The sequence below is a fragment of the Marmota flaviventris genome, chromosome 8, assembly GCF_047511675.1.
Source record: "Marmota flaviventris isolate mMarFla1 chromosome 8, mMarFla1.hap1, whole genome shotgun sequence".
Classification (NCBI taxonomy): Eukaryota; Metazoa; Chordata; class Mammalia; order Rodentia; family Sciuridae; genus Marmota; species Marmota flaviventris.
The window spans coordinates 22158209-22177519 of NC_092505.1; the positions used below are offsets into that span (position 1 = coordinate 22158209).

The 19311-nt window shown below is 31.7% G+C and overlaps 1 pseudogene; it reads left to right on the plus strand.

Moving 5' to 3' along the window:
- Positions 1-838: 838 nt before the first annotated feature.
- Positions 839-3463, plus strand: LOC114087795 (CCR4-NOT transcription complex subunit 7-like; annotated as a pseudogene).
- Positions 3464-19311: the final 15848 nt, after the last annotated feature.

Sequence of the window (19311 nt, forward strand, 5' to 3'; positions counted from 1 at the left end):
AAGAAAATAAATAAAAATAAAATGAACATTCATTGAACTATCAATCAAGAGACATTAGATTTAAAGATACCTGGGAATTTGTCTAAGTCATTTGATGATTGATTTCTAAATACACAAATTCCTGGTACACAAATTTGTACACCCTAAAATCCTGTTTATTTTTCAATCCCTGTTCTTCCTTCAATGAAAAGTATTCACGCCATCTCCATATGTTTTAGAGCTATGCATCATCATCACAAAGAAAATTACAATCAATCAAATAGTCTTTATGTATTGTAATAAAAAATAAACTGAGAAGCATGGCAATAATTAACTAAAGAGCCAGTCAAAGTTCAGGTTATGAAGAAGTCTTGCTTAGCATGTTAGGAGTTTATATATTCAGTCTGTAGAACAAAGGGTTACATGTGGAGTTTTCTACAGAGGGATAAACAGGTAATTTAAATGTTTAACAAAGCAAAATGAAGGAAAAACTGAAAACTTAGTACATTATTTCTCATCTAAAGATGAGAACTACATTATTTGGACTTCAAATTTCAAATTTCCAAATAGGTAGATTATAGGTATTTCTCAGAAAGGAATAATAAAGGGATGTTTGATCATCTTTATTTGGTCAGTTAAACATAGCTACACTTATTATGGTTGAACATTAAGATTTCCTTGTAGCTTTTATCATCAAAGGGGGCAGTATATATTCTTTACTCATCAATGTGGGCTGGCTTTTTGACTTTTTGTGATGAATAAAATGTAGTAGTAAAAGGTACTTTGTGTGAGTTCTAATACATAGGAATTGATACTCCTGAACATTCTCACTACTATGAAATTGGCGGCCCACACGGGGATGACTGAGGGTAAGTGATAAGGTAAACTGCTCACCCCTGAGGGCAGGGTGAGAGGATGGGTAGCCATTTTAAGATTCTTCTTTCATTTTGTTTTGCTTTTGTTTCAAGTTGCCTGTCCCTGGAGATGGGTGAGACAGAAGAAAAACCACTCACATCTGAGGAAAAACTATTTGCGTCTGAGTAACATATAGGGAGAAAGGACAGATGGACATTTCAGGAGGATAGAAAGGCTGATATAGGGCTAGGGATGTGGATCAAGCGGTAGCACGCTCACCTGGCATGCATGTGGCCCAGGTTCAATCCTCAGCACCACATACAAACAAAGAGGTTGTGTCCACTGAAAACTAAAAAAAATAAATAAATATTAAAAAAAAGAAAGGCTGATATAATGAATTTTTGTTCCATTTTTGTTTCATTTTGTCTCTGTTTTGCTTTGCATCATCTTAGTGAGGGGTATCTTTGTCATGGAAATATGGAATTAAAAATTAGTAAAAAACAAACTGAAAAAATGTTAAGTAAATTGTTAGAGGAAGGAGGCACCTCAGTAATAGCAAGAACAATTAGGGTACACATTGAAGATTTAAAAAGGATAGAAAAGGAAAGCCCAGGAACTCTGCCAGTTGGCACATTACTGTTATCGATGTTGGTACAATCTTGTTTACATAGTCAAGGAGAAGACATATTAGATCAGGAAAAAGAGGAGGCCTCTTGGGATAGTCAGAAAGGGGAAGAAAGTTTAGAGCAGAAAAAGCTATCAGGGGAAAAGTTACAACAGGATACTGCTACTAACACCTTTCTATCACCAGAGGGCGTAAGTGTCTGACCAACAGCTCATATGGAGACAACATATGCTGAGTGGTCCTCAACCCCCGTAGTTGATAGATGGGATCCTGAGACAGGACCTCAAAGATTAGCATGCCTGGTTGAGCAGGCAGGAGGTCAGCGAATTCACCATGCTTTAGATTTCAAAACAGTGAAGCAGCTAAAAGAGGCTGTAACAACCTATGTTCCTCAAGCACCCTTCATTGTAAGCATGGTGAAATCCATTACAAACTTGAACATGATGCCAGGAGATTGGACTAGTATGTATAAAGCTGTGCTAAATGGAGGACAATACCTGTTTTGGAAGGTTGCCAATGAGGAATTTTGCACGGAGACGGCTAGGCGAAATGCAGCAGCCGGTTATCCTCAGAGAAATCTAGATATGTTGTTAGGAAAGGGACCTTATGAGGGTCATCAGCAACTGTAAATCATAGCCAAAGGATTTGTGAAGTTTGGGCTTGTAACCTGGATGAAGAAATGAAGAAAATTCGTCAAGTTATCTGAAAATATAATTACATTGCTATGGACACCGAGTTTCCAGGTGTGGTTGCGAGACCCATTGGAGAATTCAGGAGTAATGCTGACTATCAGTACCAGCTATTGCGATGTAATGTAGACTTGTTAAAGATAATTCAGCTAGGACTGACATTTATGAATGAACAAGGAGAATACCCTCCAGGAACTTCAACTTGGCAGTTTAATTTTAAATTTAATTTGATGGAGGACATGTATCCCCAGGATTCTATAGAGCTACTAACAACATCTGGTATCCAGTTTTAAAAAACACAAGGAGGAAGGAATTGAGACCCAGTACTTTGCAGAACTTCTTATGCCTTCAAGAGTAGTCCTTTGTGAAGGAGTTAAATGGTTATCATTTCACAGTGGTTATGACTTTGGCTATTAAATCATAATTCTGACAAATTCTAATTTGCCTGAAGAGGAACTCGACTTCTTTGAGATCCTTCAATTGTTTTGATTGTTTTTTCCTGTCATTTATGATGCCTATCGTCATCCCAGTGCAGGTGAAGACAAAGATAAAACCAAACTACAGCTTCTGCTATTAATGGATTCCTCTGCTTTGAACTGCTTGCAGAACTTGCCTTGACTATGTATCACTTGTATGCATTGTGAACTATCTGTTGGTTCAGCGACTTGTGGTAGTGCCGGGGTATTTTTGCTGATGGTGTCATCGGTGGTACAATTTTTCCAAAAGGAGCCGTCAATTGGCTTGGTGTATCCTCCTCCCTCTGCTTATGATGGGTGTTCAGCTAAAATTTGGGGGTCAATAGAGGTGAGGCAAAGAACCTCACCACCCCACTGGTACAAAGGCCTATCCACAGGTGTGGCTGTATGGTGGACCTGTAGTCAATCACGGGTAAGATCCAATTGCAATGGTACCAACCTAAGACAGGAGGCTGATGCCTTAAGGTCAGCTCATCTGATGACGGGTAAGAACCATATGTACTATTGGACAACCTAAGACAGGCATGGTCCCTAAGCTACATGCTTGTTATTTAATTAAACAGAGAGGGGGAGATGTTGAGAGCCGCAGTCGGATAGGCCCCAGCAAACTTCCAGCTGATTGGCTCCTCTGCAGTGACTCTCATTGGGCTGTTTCCCCGCCCTTTCAGACCACGGAGCTGCTCATTGGGGGACTCTTTTGGCTCCGCCCACACGACCCAGCCAATCGGCCTCAAGAGTGGGAAGAGTGCTGGTTGAGGTGCTCCCTGGAAGAGCTGGTGGTGGCAATTGGGCTCTGGGGGAATTCCTGGAGAGCTCCTGTGGTGCGGTGTGCGTTCTAAAAATAAAGTTAGTTCCTGCTTGAAAAATGGCTCATGAATTGTGCCCAGCCAGACTGCGGCATTCTCAGATAGATGCCTTAAAAATGAGAAATCACAGAGAAAGAGGCATGACCCCTATCCAGTACCAAGATGTATAACATGGAGTGTCCCTTATTTTCACTAATTCCAGAGGGCCACAGCTTGTAAGGGACAGCAGGAAAGGCCCAGCGAAGAACCAGCTACATGGAACCAAAAAACCCCAGAGACTCACAACAAATAAACTTGTTTTAACCCACTTCATCCAGTCATTCCAGATGTCGAACACCTACAGAAAATTACATTGAGCAAAAAAATACACCATTTACGGCAACTTTGAAATAATATTTGAATATTTATTGTCATCACAGAATTGAAAATTTGGGACTTGATGAGTTAAGTAACTGAACTATAGGGTGATTGGTTGCATAGCAACGCATGAATGAGATAAGTTTATTTTTAGAATTACAGAGGTCTATACCAAAGGGTTGGTTATACTAATCCTGGCAAAAGTGAGACCATGAAAAGTCAAAGAAAATAGAGTAGCATCATTAAAGTTGGTTCAATGGAAATAGTGTAACTTTGGGAAATAAATAAAGAGATTAAATAAATAAAGGGATCAAACCTCCTTTTTTATTCCTTGTTGAGAAATACCCATAATCTACCTATTTGGAAATTTGAAATTTGAAGTCCAAATAATGCAGTTCTAAATGAGGCCCTAATCCTAGCTTTCTAGTTGACTTTGCAAAAGTTCTTATCATAGCCAAGCTTTAGTGTTTTTAATGTGTATAATAAAAACTGTAAGAAACACTGCCTTATTGAATGTGTTTCTATTATGTAACAGCTTTATTGTTATATAGTTCAACCATTTACAGTTTCTAATCAGGTATATTATATCATATTCATAGAGTCGGAAAAATATGATTATAATCAAAATGAGACTTTTTTTCCTTGTCCCTGAAGGTATATCACATACCTGAGTAGACATTAGGTCAGTCTCTGTCTCCCTTTCTACTCTGTTGTCCCAAGGCAATGGTAGATCCACCCTGTGTCTCTATATAGTTTCTTTTTCTTCATATTTCATAAAGTTTAATCATATAACATGTGATTTGGGCACCTGGCTCCACTCAGCAAGATGTTTTCAAGATTTACCATGTTGTAGTGTATATCAATACTTTATTACTTATAATTAATTGCCAAATAATATTTCATTGTGAATGTACCACATTGTACTTTCAGTATTCCATATTAAAATGAGATATTTAGGTTATTTCCACATTGTACTACTATTAATAATAATACTATGAAGATATATGTGCAAATTTGGTGTGGACATATGTTTTATTTTCTCTTGTTTATCCACTTAGGAATGGTATTGTTGATTTATATGTAAACTTCGTTTGAGCTTTCTGAAGGACTGCCAGACTGCTTTAAAACCGTGTCTTCCTGATTTTACATTTCTGCCAGAATCATGTATAGTGTCCAATTTCTCTACATCCTTGCTAACATGTATATTATCACTCTTCTTTTAACCTGTCTTTAAATTATAGCCATATGAGAGTATGAGAGCCATATTTCATTGTGTTTTTGATTTGCACTTATCTAATAGCAATTCTATTGAGAAATTTTCCACATGGATATTGAATACTTGTATATATATTTTCGGAAAGTAGATATTCACATCATTAACCCATTTTCAATTGCTTTAGTCACATGTTTGCTATTGAGTTTTTATATTTCAAGATGCAAGTCCCCAGATCAGAATTTTTGATACAGGTTGAGTATACTTTAACTGGAATGTTTAAAACCAGGCTGTTTTGTTTTCAGATTTGGGGGAATTTTGGATTTTTGCATATATATAATGAGATATCTTGAGGATGTGACTCAAGTCTAAACAAGAAAATCATTTCAGGTTCATATACATTTTGGGTTAAGGATAGAGAAGATTATGACATTTGTTATATTACATATTAATTTTCATGTATCTAGATGTTTTCATATCCTATGGTGATTTTTCTTTTGATTACTCCTAGTAGAATTTTTTAACTGGCATATATTTGGTTCATTTTTGAGTTTTTATGTTATTACTTTTAAACTACATTAAATGTTAAGACAACATTTCATTATTGTCTTAAACCATGCTTTATATTATTTAAACCATTAAAACTTCATTGAAGCTCATTTTATCATCTCACTATGATATATCATGAAGAATGCTAAATGCACATCTGAGGCCATAGACATTCTTCTACTCTTTGATTGAATTTTCTATGGACAATTGGTAGATCTAGTTGGCTAATAGTGTTGGAAAGTCTGTTTCCTTGTTGAACTCCAGAGTGGTTTCACACATAAGATTAATCATCACAGTACCTAAATCTTTAACCATTACTTTTAATTATACACACACACACACACACACACAAACACACACACATACACACACACTTTAATATCTTCTCAATTCTGTTTCACATTTTTGGACATTTTTTTGAGTACATACATTTTTATGATTACTATATATATATCAAGGTTAACTTTTTTATTGATATGTGTCCCTTTTCATCTCAAATAGCATGCTTTTAAAAATTTTGTTTTATCTGATATTAATATAGCTGTTTCAATTTTCATATGATTGCTGTTTGCATGTTTTATCCATTACTACCTTTTTACTTTCAGTCTTTTTAGATTGTTATGTTTAAAATGGGTATGCTATGGACAGCCTATAATTGCCTACTAGTTTTCTTTGAATAGCCTGGCAATCTCTGCTTTGAAATTTAATTTTTATCCATACACATTTACATCATAGTCCTTGCACTTGAATTTACATCTGGCAATTACATTGTTTTCAACATGCCCTGACTATGTTTGGTAGTATTTCTCTGTTCCTTGGATACTACTATCCTTCACATTAAGTGAATATTTTCTACTATGATATCTTAATAATTCTTTTAATTCCAATTTCTTGTAAAGGATAACATACAGAATCTTGTCCTCACCCATTGTAATGTCAAGGCTGATATGTTTATGACAAAAATAATTTTAACAAGATAAAAACATAAATACTTTTTTTCTACCAGAGTTTGACATGACCTGGGACGCTTCAGATATGAAGACCCAAAGACTCAAGGAAACAGTACATTTTACAATCAGGGTTGATGAAGAATGGACAGTTGCATAGAATTATGCTTGGACAAAAGCATTTGGTAAAATGGTAATAAACTAGGGGGAAATTAGCAAAAACTATTTGTTCATATTCCTTAATACAAAAGTGTCTTCATTCTTTTCCTTCAGATATATGATAAAACATATCTTCAGGTCTTCTGGGGAGAAGGGAGAAACGTTATTTACATGGCTTCAGAGGACAAAAGCAGAAGATGAGACCTACCTTCTCAATTTTTGTCAATGTGCCATATTTTAGGGTATCATATTCTTATCTCTGAAAGTATTTGATCTGGGATTTATAGCAGAAATCTTAATTTCATAAAATATACTTAATATTCATATTAACTCTAGGGAGAAATGAAAATGTCTATTCTATTTTTGTATTTGTGCTATTATTGATATGCCTATTGAATCTATATGTGTTAAAAATCCAAAATATGCTGCTGCTATAATTTATAGTTTAAAAAATTTTCTGTTCTTAAAGAAATAAGAAGTATAAATTTTGGGGGGTTTATCTATTAAATTTGCTTGGAATTCCCTTATCTGTTTGTCTCCTTGTTACCCTTAGACAACAAGAATTACACAGGACTGTTTTCCTGATCTGAGTATTAATCTATCTGTATCTTGAACAGTTCTACCACACACAGATATTAGGCTCCACTAATTGTAAGCCATTTATTTATTGCTTTTAAAAACATATTGTTATATACACTGCATAAATTCTGACCCCTCTAGCACAGCGTATTTAAGAGATAAATCTTGGCTGGAAGTTAAAAACATGAGGATTTAGTGAGAGGAGAAATTAGATCACACAGTAGTCTATGTTTGATAAATAGAGAAAAATTTGTCATAAAATTATAACTAGCAAGAAACTATTAAAGTTATATTTGCCTACTCTTTCTTTTCTCCACAGTGTCTCTATTGTTAACATTCATTTGCAATGCTATCCAAACTATAATATTCTTGTGCATAATAAGTAAATAATTTTTCTGATATACTCTTAAAAGACATCTATTTTTGATAATAGAAAGAAACAGAAAAATAAAAATCTAGAAAAAGATTTACTCATCAAAATTTTAAATATGCTTTGTTATTAAAGCACAAAATTAATTCAATTAGGATATCTTAGTTATGTCTATCACAATAAAAAAATAGAATCCTGAATATAATATGGGTTTGTGTATAAATGCAGTTGTCCTCGTGTTTTGGTTCTGCCTTCACATAAAATACTAATAGAAAACACTGTGTTTGAAAAATGGTGATCACATCACACTGTACTCAGTCCTGAAGTTTAAATAACAGCCTCAGGCAGTAAAAGTTATATCTCAAAACCTGTGATCCAGCTGCATCCTTTCTTGTAATGGACTCTGCAATAACATCACTTTCATAAATATTATAGCAACAACTTCACCTTGAAGCATTTGAATTTAACAACATAAGTTAATGCAGAAATGAAAAAAAATGCTGCCATATCTATACCATGTCATGCCCACAAGGTTCAAATAAAATTAGATTAAAACACGGCAAGTTCAGGATATTTTGACCAATTATTACTAAAGTATTCAATAAATGCAATCAATCCCATGATAGGATATTGGGAGCAGTAGAATAGCTTTCCAAATGTGTGTATAGAAATCCAAAACAGGAATATGGAAGACATACAAGAAAATCTTTGAATATTTTAGAGATTTTATTCTTGCCATACAATTAAAATTCCATTTCAGAGTAATTAGATAAAACAGTTCCTCCTGAAAATAAATAAATATTATTTTTAAAAAAGGTAAAATGCTTACCTACGAATGACTGAAGACAATGGAAAGTGAAGAAAAGTAGAAGATATTTGTACAGTGTTTTTTTCTTATCAAAGAAATATACTATACTGGGAGATATCAATATGTTCTTATTTTTGCCTGAGGCCAGGTCTCAAGTATATGTTATTACTTGCTAAATTCCAAATAGAATTTTTTTTTGTTATTTTTCTTTGAATAGCTAAATAACTGATTTTGGAATATCCATAAGAAAGACAGAACTTGGAAAGAAGAAACCCACACCAAGAACCTGAATCTGTGCCAACAGCACACAAATGTCAGGCTAAGCTGTGAGGTTTGCATGTACTGCTAAATTCCAATCAGCATGACTCATGATAAAATAATTGACCTGAAATTTTAGTTTATGGTTTGAATGCAACATATTAATTGCCTGATTAAAATGATAATAACTTATTATCTTTGAAAGCATAACTGCAATCAATGTCCTCAAACCCTATTAGTCATAATATTTAACATAGAATGTAAAAGTACTGCATATAGGAAGAATCAGTAAATGTGACCTATACTCAAGTAAAAAGATTATCAATGGAAGATAATTTAGTGGTGGTGATGTAGGTATTAAGAGTTAGTAAACCAACTATGTTTAGCACATAATGAAAAATGTTTGTATTTTAAGAAATAGAAATTAAGGGATTAGAAAAACAGTATAAGAAACTAGAGCAAGAAAAACAAATAATACAAGTTTGGAGATTTCAGAAAAAAGAAGAGCAAAAATAGTTTAATAAACTGTTTTCCAATCTGCAGTATAAAATTAAATAAGATTGAAACAAATAATTTAAACAATATTAGAGACTTGTAAAATGTTGAAGATTGTTACAATTAGAGATGCAGAGAAGGAAGAAAGCATATAATATTAAGTGAAATTATTTCAAGAGGTAATGTCTAGCATGCACCTCAAGTTATTTAAAGACATAACTTTAAATAGTGAAGAATATCAGAGAGCATAACCACTATGAAAAATAATGGATCAAACAAATCCTGGCAAATTTCTGTGGACTCAACAGTCAAACAATGTCCTGAAAGAGCATAGAGAAGAAAACACAATTCACATAGTAGGAAGGCAATTACAATAACTGGTCAATTTTTATCAAAAACAGTAAGTAACAGAAAATCGAGTGATAACTATAAACCACTAAACAAGGACACTAACAAGCAAGATCAATTGGGAAGATTTTCAAATATAAAAAATATAATTTGCATAATCAATACATACTAAAAGAAGTTCCCTAATAAAAAGGAAGTTATACAGAATCAATATTTAAATTTTGTGTAAATATGAAGGATTAGTAAGCATGTAAATTAATAGAGCCTTACATACTTTTTTCCTACAGTCTTTAAATATTATGTACTATGGTTGGAGAAAAAATTTATAATATTGTTCATTGGGTTTTGTGATAAATGAAAGTATAGTTTATGTAGTAACTATAGTGTGAAAGTAATAAAGATGGTAAATAGGTCCTACCCCCATGTAGATGTTACCATTTTACATAGATTTATACTGTATTAACTCTATATAGACTGTGAAAAGTTACACGTATGCACCATAATATCAGGAGAAATAACCAAAAATGCAAAAACAGTAACTCTAAAATGCCAAGTGATGTTAAAATATATATCTACATAAATGTTTATTGCAAGTATAGTAAGATTGGAAAGTAAAAAATGGAATAAAAACCAGAAGAACCAAAATATCATAAAATGCCAGACATAATCCTGTTATGTAAATCATTACTTTAAAAGACAATAGAATGAATATTTTTATTAAAAATAAATAATTAAAATGTGAATAAATTTTAAAACCTTAGAATCTATATCTATAAGAGACTTATGTTAAACATAAAACACAAATAGCATGAAAATAAAAGGATAGAAATCATTCACAACATGTAAAATAAAGTCATAAGAATGTGGAAATGGGTGTGATATTACCAGAAACAAATATGAAGATGAACCAAAGAGAAAAGATATCAAGAAATATAGCTATATTAAATAATATTTGCTTAACTACAGAACTTAAAAATAAAGTATAATTCACTAAATTAGAGCCAAAAACGGAAAATGAAAAAATATGATGTCACCAGACTGGTTTGGGATATTAAAGTTCTTCTATCATTTGATAATTAGACACAGACATCATAAAACCTTAATAATTACCTTGATCAAACAACCATTCATAACCTTACTACACATAGCTAAGAAGACAAACTATTTTAAGAACCTATAAAATATTGAAAAAAAACATATCATAATTTTACTCACAGTTCAAGCCCAATAAATATAAAATATTAAACATAATAAATTATATGATGACAGCAAATTGCAAAGGAAGATTGGGACAATAAGTTGTACTAAATTGGATTTAAAAAATCATGATCCAATTGTATACTATTAGAGATTTAATTAATATCCAGAGAGACATTAGATTGAAAAGGGTATTCCATGCAAATAGTTACAAAAAAAGTATGAGTGACTATACTAATATCAGACAAAATTGATTATGTTAAAAGACTATTATTAAAATAAGACAGCAAAAGAGTGCTGGGGTTGTGGTTCAGTAGTAGAACATTTGCCCAGCATGTATGAGACACTGGGTTGGATTCTCAGCACCTCATATAAATAAATAAATAAGTTCCATCAACAACCAAAAACAGATTAAAAAAAGCAAAGAAGGACATTATACAGTAATGAATTCTTAAATGTTAAGTAGAGCTAATTATAAATATTTAGAGAATACCAAAATATAGAAAGAAAAATATTAAAGATTTAAGTTAAGAAATAGTACTTGGAGATTGCTATATTCTACCCTCAATATTAAGGACAGACAAATTTGCATGCAAGTAAGGGAACAAAAGACTTAAGACAATAAGTGAGCTAGATCTAATACATATAAACAGAACAGTTGCACACAAATCTTTCTCAAGTGCATTCATTTAATATTTTCAGGATAACCATGCATTAGGCCATAAATTAATTCTGTATAGATATTAAAATGCATATAAATCAGTGAATATTCTCTACTCACTGGCAGATGGAATTAGAAATCAATAACAGAAGGAAAACTGGAAAATTAATAAATTTCTGGAAATCAAAAATCATGCTCCTAACCAATGGATCAAATAAGAAGTCACAAAGGTAATTAGAAAATACTTCAACACAAAATAAAACAAAACATATAGAGGATATAGCAAGAGCAACACCAGAAGTGTAATTTACAACTATAAAATTAAAAAAGCTCTAATTTTACAACAAAAAACTTGAAGAACAAGAAATTAAACAAAATGCTAGGAGAAAGAAACACATAAAAAGTGTTACAGCAGAGGAAAACAATACAGAATGTATAAACACATTACCAAAAATCAATGAAATGGAAAGTTAAGTTTCTTTCCAAAGATAAATAAAATTGACAAGTAATTATTTAAATGGATTTAGAAAAATAGTAAGAAGACTCAAATTATTAAAATTAGAAATGAATGTGGGGAAGACTACTCTGGTTTATTCTTTATCATTATTTAAAAACTTATTATCAGTACTTCTTAATGCTTCCCCCCCAAAGTAATGAAACAGAAGGAATAATTCATAACTATAATTCTAATATTATAGAATTATAGCAAAATTGGACTAACCAATGGTGAGAGTAGAAAATATAGATAATTTCTCATCACAACATGGATACAAAAGCCTTTAACAAAATATTGGCAAACTGAATTCACCAATATATTAAAAGCACTATTCATTATAAACAGGGTTTTTTTTCTGGAATTCAAGGGGACACATGAAAATTGGTTGCATGAAATTCTTCTGAGAAAATTCAGCAGTTTGGCAAATGCTTTCACAAAATCAACAAAGCAAGAATAGACAGAAACTATCTCAGTATAATAAAAGCCATATATGAAAATCCTGCAAGGCACAGCATACTCAATGGTGAAGTTTCTCCTATAAGCTCAGGAAGAAGGAAAGAAGGCTTGTATTTGCCCCTGCTATTCTACACAGTACTATAAGTTCTATTCAGGACATTTAGGCAAGAAAAAAAATATCTACATTGGAAAGGAAGATGTGATATTATCTTTGCTCAGAAATAATAGGAACTTATATGTAAAGAGTCCTAGAATCCACAAAGAAAGCAAACAAACAAACAAACAAACAAAAGGACTAAGGAATAAATAAACATAGCAAACAAGAAGTATGGAAAATCAATAATCAAATGATAGTTGCATTTCTATTCACCCTCAATGAACATTTCAAACAAGAAATTATAAATCAATACCATTTAAATACCATTAAAAAGAATAGAATATTTAGGAATGAACTAAAAATGTAAAAGACTTGTAAAATTTAAAAAAAAAACTATAAGATATTGCTAGAAGAAATTAAAGATATAGATAAATGGAACACAGAGCTTGCTCATCAATTGGAAGGCTACATTGTTCAGATGTCAATGCTCCCCATAGCTATCCACAGATGCAAAGCAATCTCTTTGAAAATCCCAGGAAGTTTTTTGGAGAAAGAACAACTTAATCTAGAATTTTCGTGGCATTTCAAGCAACTCCACAGAGGCAAAAGTGGTAAAGAATTTGTACTTCCTGATTTCAAAATGTGTTACAAATAGATAGTAATCTAAAAGTGTGGTTCTGTCATAATGATATATATATATATATATATATATATATATATATATATATATATATATATATATATATATATATACACTAATGAGATATAATTCATAGCCATGAAATAATCCCCTTTTTTTTCATCAAGCATTCTACCACAGAGCTATATCCCCAGACCCTGAAATAATCCATTTTTCTATGATCAATTTGTTTTTGGCAAAAATGCCTCAACCATGCTAAGGAAAAAAGTATATTTTTCCAAAAAAAATGTGCTGGAAAAACTAGATCTTCACATGTAAAATAATTATGATGACTACTTATCTAGCACCATTGTCTACAAGGTAACTTAAAATGGATCAGAGATCTAAATGTAAAATCTAAGACCACTAAAGTCTCAGAAAAAGCTTTTGATATTGGATTTGTTAAGGATATCTTTAATATGATATCAGTGGTAGAGACAGCAAAACAAAAACAACAAACAAATGAACTTCATGATAATTTAAAAAAAAATTCTGTGCATCAAAAGATACTACTAGTCCTTGGGCTGAGGTTGTGGCTCAGGAACAGAGCATTTGCCTGGCACCTGAAAGGCCCTGGGTTCAATCCTCAGCACCACATACAAATTAAAAAAATAAAATAAATGTATTGTGTCCATATATAACTAAAAAATAAATATTTAAAATAATAACAAAAGATACTACTAGTCCAGCTAAAAAGCAACCTACAGAATGATAGAAAATATTTAAAAATCAAATACCTTTTAAGGGTTCAGTATCAGAATATGTAAATTACTATTCAAACTAGACAACAAGAAGAAGAAAAAACATTTAAAAGTGGGCAAATGACAGGAATAGACATCTGTCTACAGAAGATGATGGTCCAAGGAAGATAGGTGAACACATGAGAAAATAATAATGATGTTGCACATCACCAATATTTAGGAAATAAAAATGACAATGAGGTATCATCTCCTACACATTGATATGCCTAATACAGAACAAAATAGAAACTGACAAGGATTGATGAGGATTTGAATACTAAGAGTCTTTGTGTACTCTTGGTGGGAATGTAAATGATAAAGTCACTTTGGGTAAGAAGATAGTTTTTCTAAAAATTAAAAAGTGAATTACCATATAGCCCAATAACTCCTAAGTATGAACCCAAAGTAAATAAAAGCAGTGTTCCAAAGAGAGTTTTGACTATCCATGTTCATAGAATAATTATTCACAATAGCTAATATCCATAGAATGATAATATCCATAGAATGATAAATTGAAAAGGACAATGTGATAATGTGATATATATGTATATATATATATAGATAGATAGATAGATAGATAGATAGATATACATATATAGATAGATATATTTATCTATATATATATATATATATATATATATATATATATGTAGGTAGATAGATAAAATGGTATATTAGCAAACATTATTCAACCTTTAAAAAGAAGAAAATCTTGGAATTTACTATAGTATTGATAAATTCTGAGGAATTATGATGAAGTGAAGTAAGCCATTCACACAATAAAAGCAAGAATTGTACAATTCCACCTACAAGAGGTTATAGATAACTCAAATTCTTACAAAGAATGGTGGTAGATAGGGGCTGGGAGTGACCAAAAATGGGGAGTCAGTATTTAAGGGTACAAAGTCTTAATTTCCCAAGATGAATAGAGTTATGAAGATGATTGTAAAAAAGTTTGAATGTATTTAATACCAGTGAACTTTATGCTTAAAAATGGTGTCAAATATGCATTTCATTCTCCACATTTATATAGTTAGGGGAAAATATAAATCACAAAGAAACTGTGAAACACTAACATGGAAGAATGTTGAAAACTGATGATATAAATAATAATAAGGCAAAAATATATTCATGTTTTCTTTAAACTCTATACTTGGTATATATTTGTTAAGGATATCTTATGTAAGACAACAAAGACAAAAGCAATATTTTTTTTAAAAAAAGAAAGAAAAAACAGATAAATTGAACTTTGTGATGATTTGAAATGTTTATGCAATTAAAGACACCACCCACAGATAAAAGCAACCTACAGGATGGAGGAAAATATCTGCAAATCATATATTTGTTAAGGGACTAATATCCAGACCATTCTTCTTCATAAAATCCAAAGATGTTCTCCAAAACAAGCAAACAAATAAACAAACAAACATAAACTATGGACGTTACTCAGTGGTTCAGTAGTTAATTAACCCTAGATTGATTCCCTACTACCAGCAGGAAAAAAAAATAAAGATGTTGTAATATATCATTTATCAATTATTTTAATTATGTCTGTATGTATTTTACATGCTATTTATTGCACATATACTCACTTTTATTTAGTATGTATTGTAATTATTGTTGGTTACAATCTGAATTCACCACATCTCAAAAGTGTCAAATCTATTTTGACATATTGTTCTGAATTTGATGATGCAGAATTTTAAGACATGATTCATTATTACTATATCCCTTCAGATTCATGTTTTTTTTTCTCTTTTTTGAATTGTTTTGTTTTACTTCAGTGAAAGTAGGGGCCCAATTTGTTCCATATTAGCTTTATTTCACTGCAGTCTGTACATAAAAAGGTGGGAGAATAAAAAATAAATTGAGAAAAACTAATCCTATACCAATTACTGGTGCAAAAAAGAAGTACAACAAGAGAATTGTTGTATAAAAGCCAGAAGACAAAGTTATATTTAGGTTCAAACTTGAATGTTTTATTTCTCTTGTCAGTTTAAGCATTCTCCCATATGAAAGTCTGCCTTATCTCTTCCATTTCACAGTTCCAATACAGTCTGTTGTAGTGTCAGAGAGCCCATGGCTTTGCTGTGAAGTTCTCAAATCTATTCTCATTGAGGTATGTCTTGCAATCTGTTATTTTCTTATGCACACAATTGCTTTTCTGAGAGTAATTACAGTGGTAAACGATAATGTTTCCATTATATGTAATTTCATTTGGTACTTTTTTTCCATTTTTATCAAGAACAGTGTGACACAGCTTAGACAAAATGTTTTTCAACCTCATTTCATGTGTTATTCACAGGAATTTGAAGGAACACTTAAAAAAAATCATCCCAATGATTTTACTTCATGTTTGAAAAAAAATAGTGTTTGCAATATAGTGTTTGCTATTAAAATAAAAGTCAGAAAGAACATTATTAATTGTGCGTCATATATGCATATGCATGGTTATACTGACCAAAATTCTCACTTTACCCCAACTTTATTTAGGCTCCTCCATGAACCTTTTTGAAAACAAGAATCCTTCTAAGTCAGTTTGGCAAGAATCCCTCACCTTCAAGATGTGTTTAGTTTATTCATCATTCATCATTCCCCAGTGATGTCTGATCACCCTTGTCCATCTTTAGCAAGAATACTGTTCAGTCATTTTAGCAAGAGTTCCCCATACTCCTGATGCTTGCCCTATAATTATTCATCCCTTACTCTCACCCTGCTCCTTGGCTATGCTTCCCTTTTCCTTGTTGTATTTGGAGTTGAGCTTGGTACTTTCACTTTACCTCAAAACTCCATTTTTGAATAGTGTCTTCTTTGCCATCTTTAACAAGTATTATGAATAATTTTCTAACAATACTCAATGGAGATACAAGCATATAATTAGACTATTGAAAACAAGTTATGACATTGTCAATGCAAGCTGTAAGAAAGTATCTGAAAACTTCTTTTAGAAGAAGCAATTTGCCTATGGAAATGTGATAAATGATGACATTTTAGTTATCTTATGTGAACCCGATAGACTACAGGAAGAAATAAAATACCAAATAAAGTGGAATAGAGTGCAAAGACCAAGAGATAAAACATCACAGATGTTTTGGAGGACAAAAACACAGAATGGCCCTTGATTTAGAGAGACAAAGTAAGTAATTCAGAGAAATAAAGAAGAATCAGATATTGAAAAACATTGTAATAATGTTAAGAGGCTAGAAGATAACAGGAGTCATAGAAAAAGTGGCTGTGGCTGCAGTATGGACAGTACATAGTTAATATGAAGAACAGAGGCAAGGAGAATAATGTGTAGATAGATGTTGCAATAGATCAGTAAGAGGCTATGGTGAACAAAAATAGTTGCAGGTGGATGGGAAGAAGTGATGATAATTGAAACATTTACAATGTTACATTTTTAAGACTGACTGTTGATCAAATTGTTAGGGAGGATATAGGTGCACTAGAAGATGATGCCATTTCTTGGAGGCATGTGAATATCTGGAGTTGTTTATGCCTGAAATGGAGAATTTAGAAGAAACATGGTTTCCCTAATTTCTTTTTCCTATTCACACCTGGTTTTGAGTATGAATATTTTAGTTTAAGATACTTGTAAAACCTTTATATTTGTGTGTAGGTCACTTTCTATACATTTAAGAAATTCTTAGATTTACATACTTTAGATACCAGCAGATTAATGGACTTGGACGTCAAAAACAAATAAGATTACCATGTAAGTGAGAATGGTGGACAACAGTCGTAGTCTTCAGAGGAGAGATAAAGCATTATAAAAAATGTATATCCATATAATTTGGATATCCACTATAGGGGGCAGATGAACACAGCCCCCCACCACGGTTATTTAAAAGAAAACATATTCTGTTAAAATTGCTTAATTATGGTTTTCAACATAGGAAATCACTAAAATTTTATGGACCTTTAAAATACTACACTTTGCTATGTGTATTTATCTAACTATTGGACTGTCTGTCATCTGGGTCTTCTATCAAGATTATTAGCTAGCTATCATTTATGTGCATCTGTGTTTGTTTCAATATATGCAAACTTACACATAGAGAAAAGTTATTAAATTGCCAAACTATTGATTTCTTATAAAATTAATTTTTGAAGAATATAACAATATTATTAGGATTCAGATTGAGCAGGCACCAGGAAGCAAAGATAATTAACATATAATATCTTTATACATTGATGATTAGAGCATTAAAAGATTATGATCTAGTCATTAACCAATAGATTTTTCACTTTTTTTAAAATTTAAATATATATTATGAAGAATCAAAAAATTTGCATATAGTTTTTTATAAGTGCCCAATATAATTAAATAATCTGAGGAATAATTGTATTGTCTTTACACAGCATATGAAACTAATGTTAAAATATTAAATTATGAAAGCAAGACTTTTGGAAAGAATACTTTAGTTGTTTTCAGGCTATTGTTATTGTATGATCACTGGTTAATAGGTTAAATTCATTGGTCAGTTTTTAACTTAGTGTGTTAAGAAGCTTGTGTGGATGTGTTAGTCAGCTTTGTATTGCTATAAAAAAATCTAACAAGAACAACTTAGAGGTAAAAAGTTTGTTTGGAGCTCATAGTTTCAGAGGTTTCAGTCTATAGATGCTCTAGTCCATTGTTCTGGGTCTAATTTTGAGACAGAACATCATGACAGAAGGACACTTCCAAACATTCTTGCATTAACACAGGGGATCTTGGGAGACACCTCACATCTACACCATAATGATGGATTTCATGAAGAAATATTTAATAAATTAGAAAAACAGAACTTTTGTTAATATTGTTTTTATGAATTGGAAAAAGTCTTTACATTTTTCAAAGCACAAATATATTATTGTGACTGCTTATGATATAATGATACAATGAAAGTTTTAAAATCCATACGTTTTTAAGGGTAAAATGAATGTGGAATAAAATTTATCCTTTAAAAATGCTACAGTTCTATGATTCCTGATGAATGCATATTGTTGTGTAACAACCACCAAAAAGATATGATGTGTTATTATCATTTTATAAATTTCCAGTGTGCCACTTCTGAGCCAATCAAATTTGTCAACATTTAGGCCCTGACAAAAATAGGTATATTTTCTGTATCTTTGATACTGTCTTTTCTTGCATGTCATGCAGGTGGAGTGATGAACAATATAGCCTTTTGCATCAGACTTCTTTCATTTAGTATAATGCATATGAGAACAATTTATGATGTTGCTTATGTCAGTAATCCAACTATTTTACTGCCTAAATAGTAATCCACTGTGTGGATTTGGTAGCTAAGTACCTACTCACAAATCAAGAGACATTTTATTTATTTTCAGATTTTAGAAATTACAAGTTTCTAAATAAACATTTCTCTCTGTAATATTGGCATACAAGCTTGTAGGTTGAGATGCTTTGCTTTCTTCTGGGTAAATACCTAAGCTGTGTTTAAATTTATTTAAAAACAAAACTCTAGG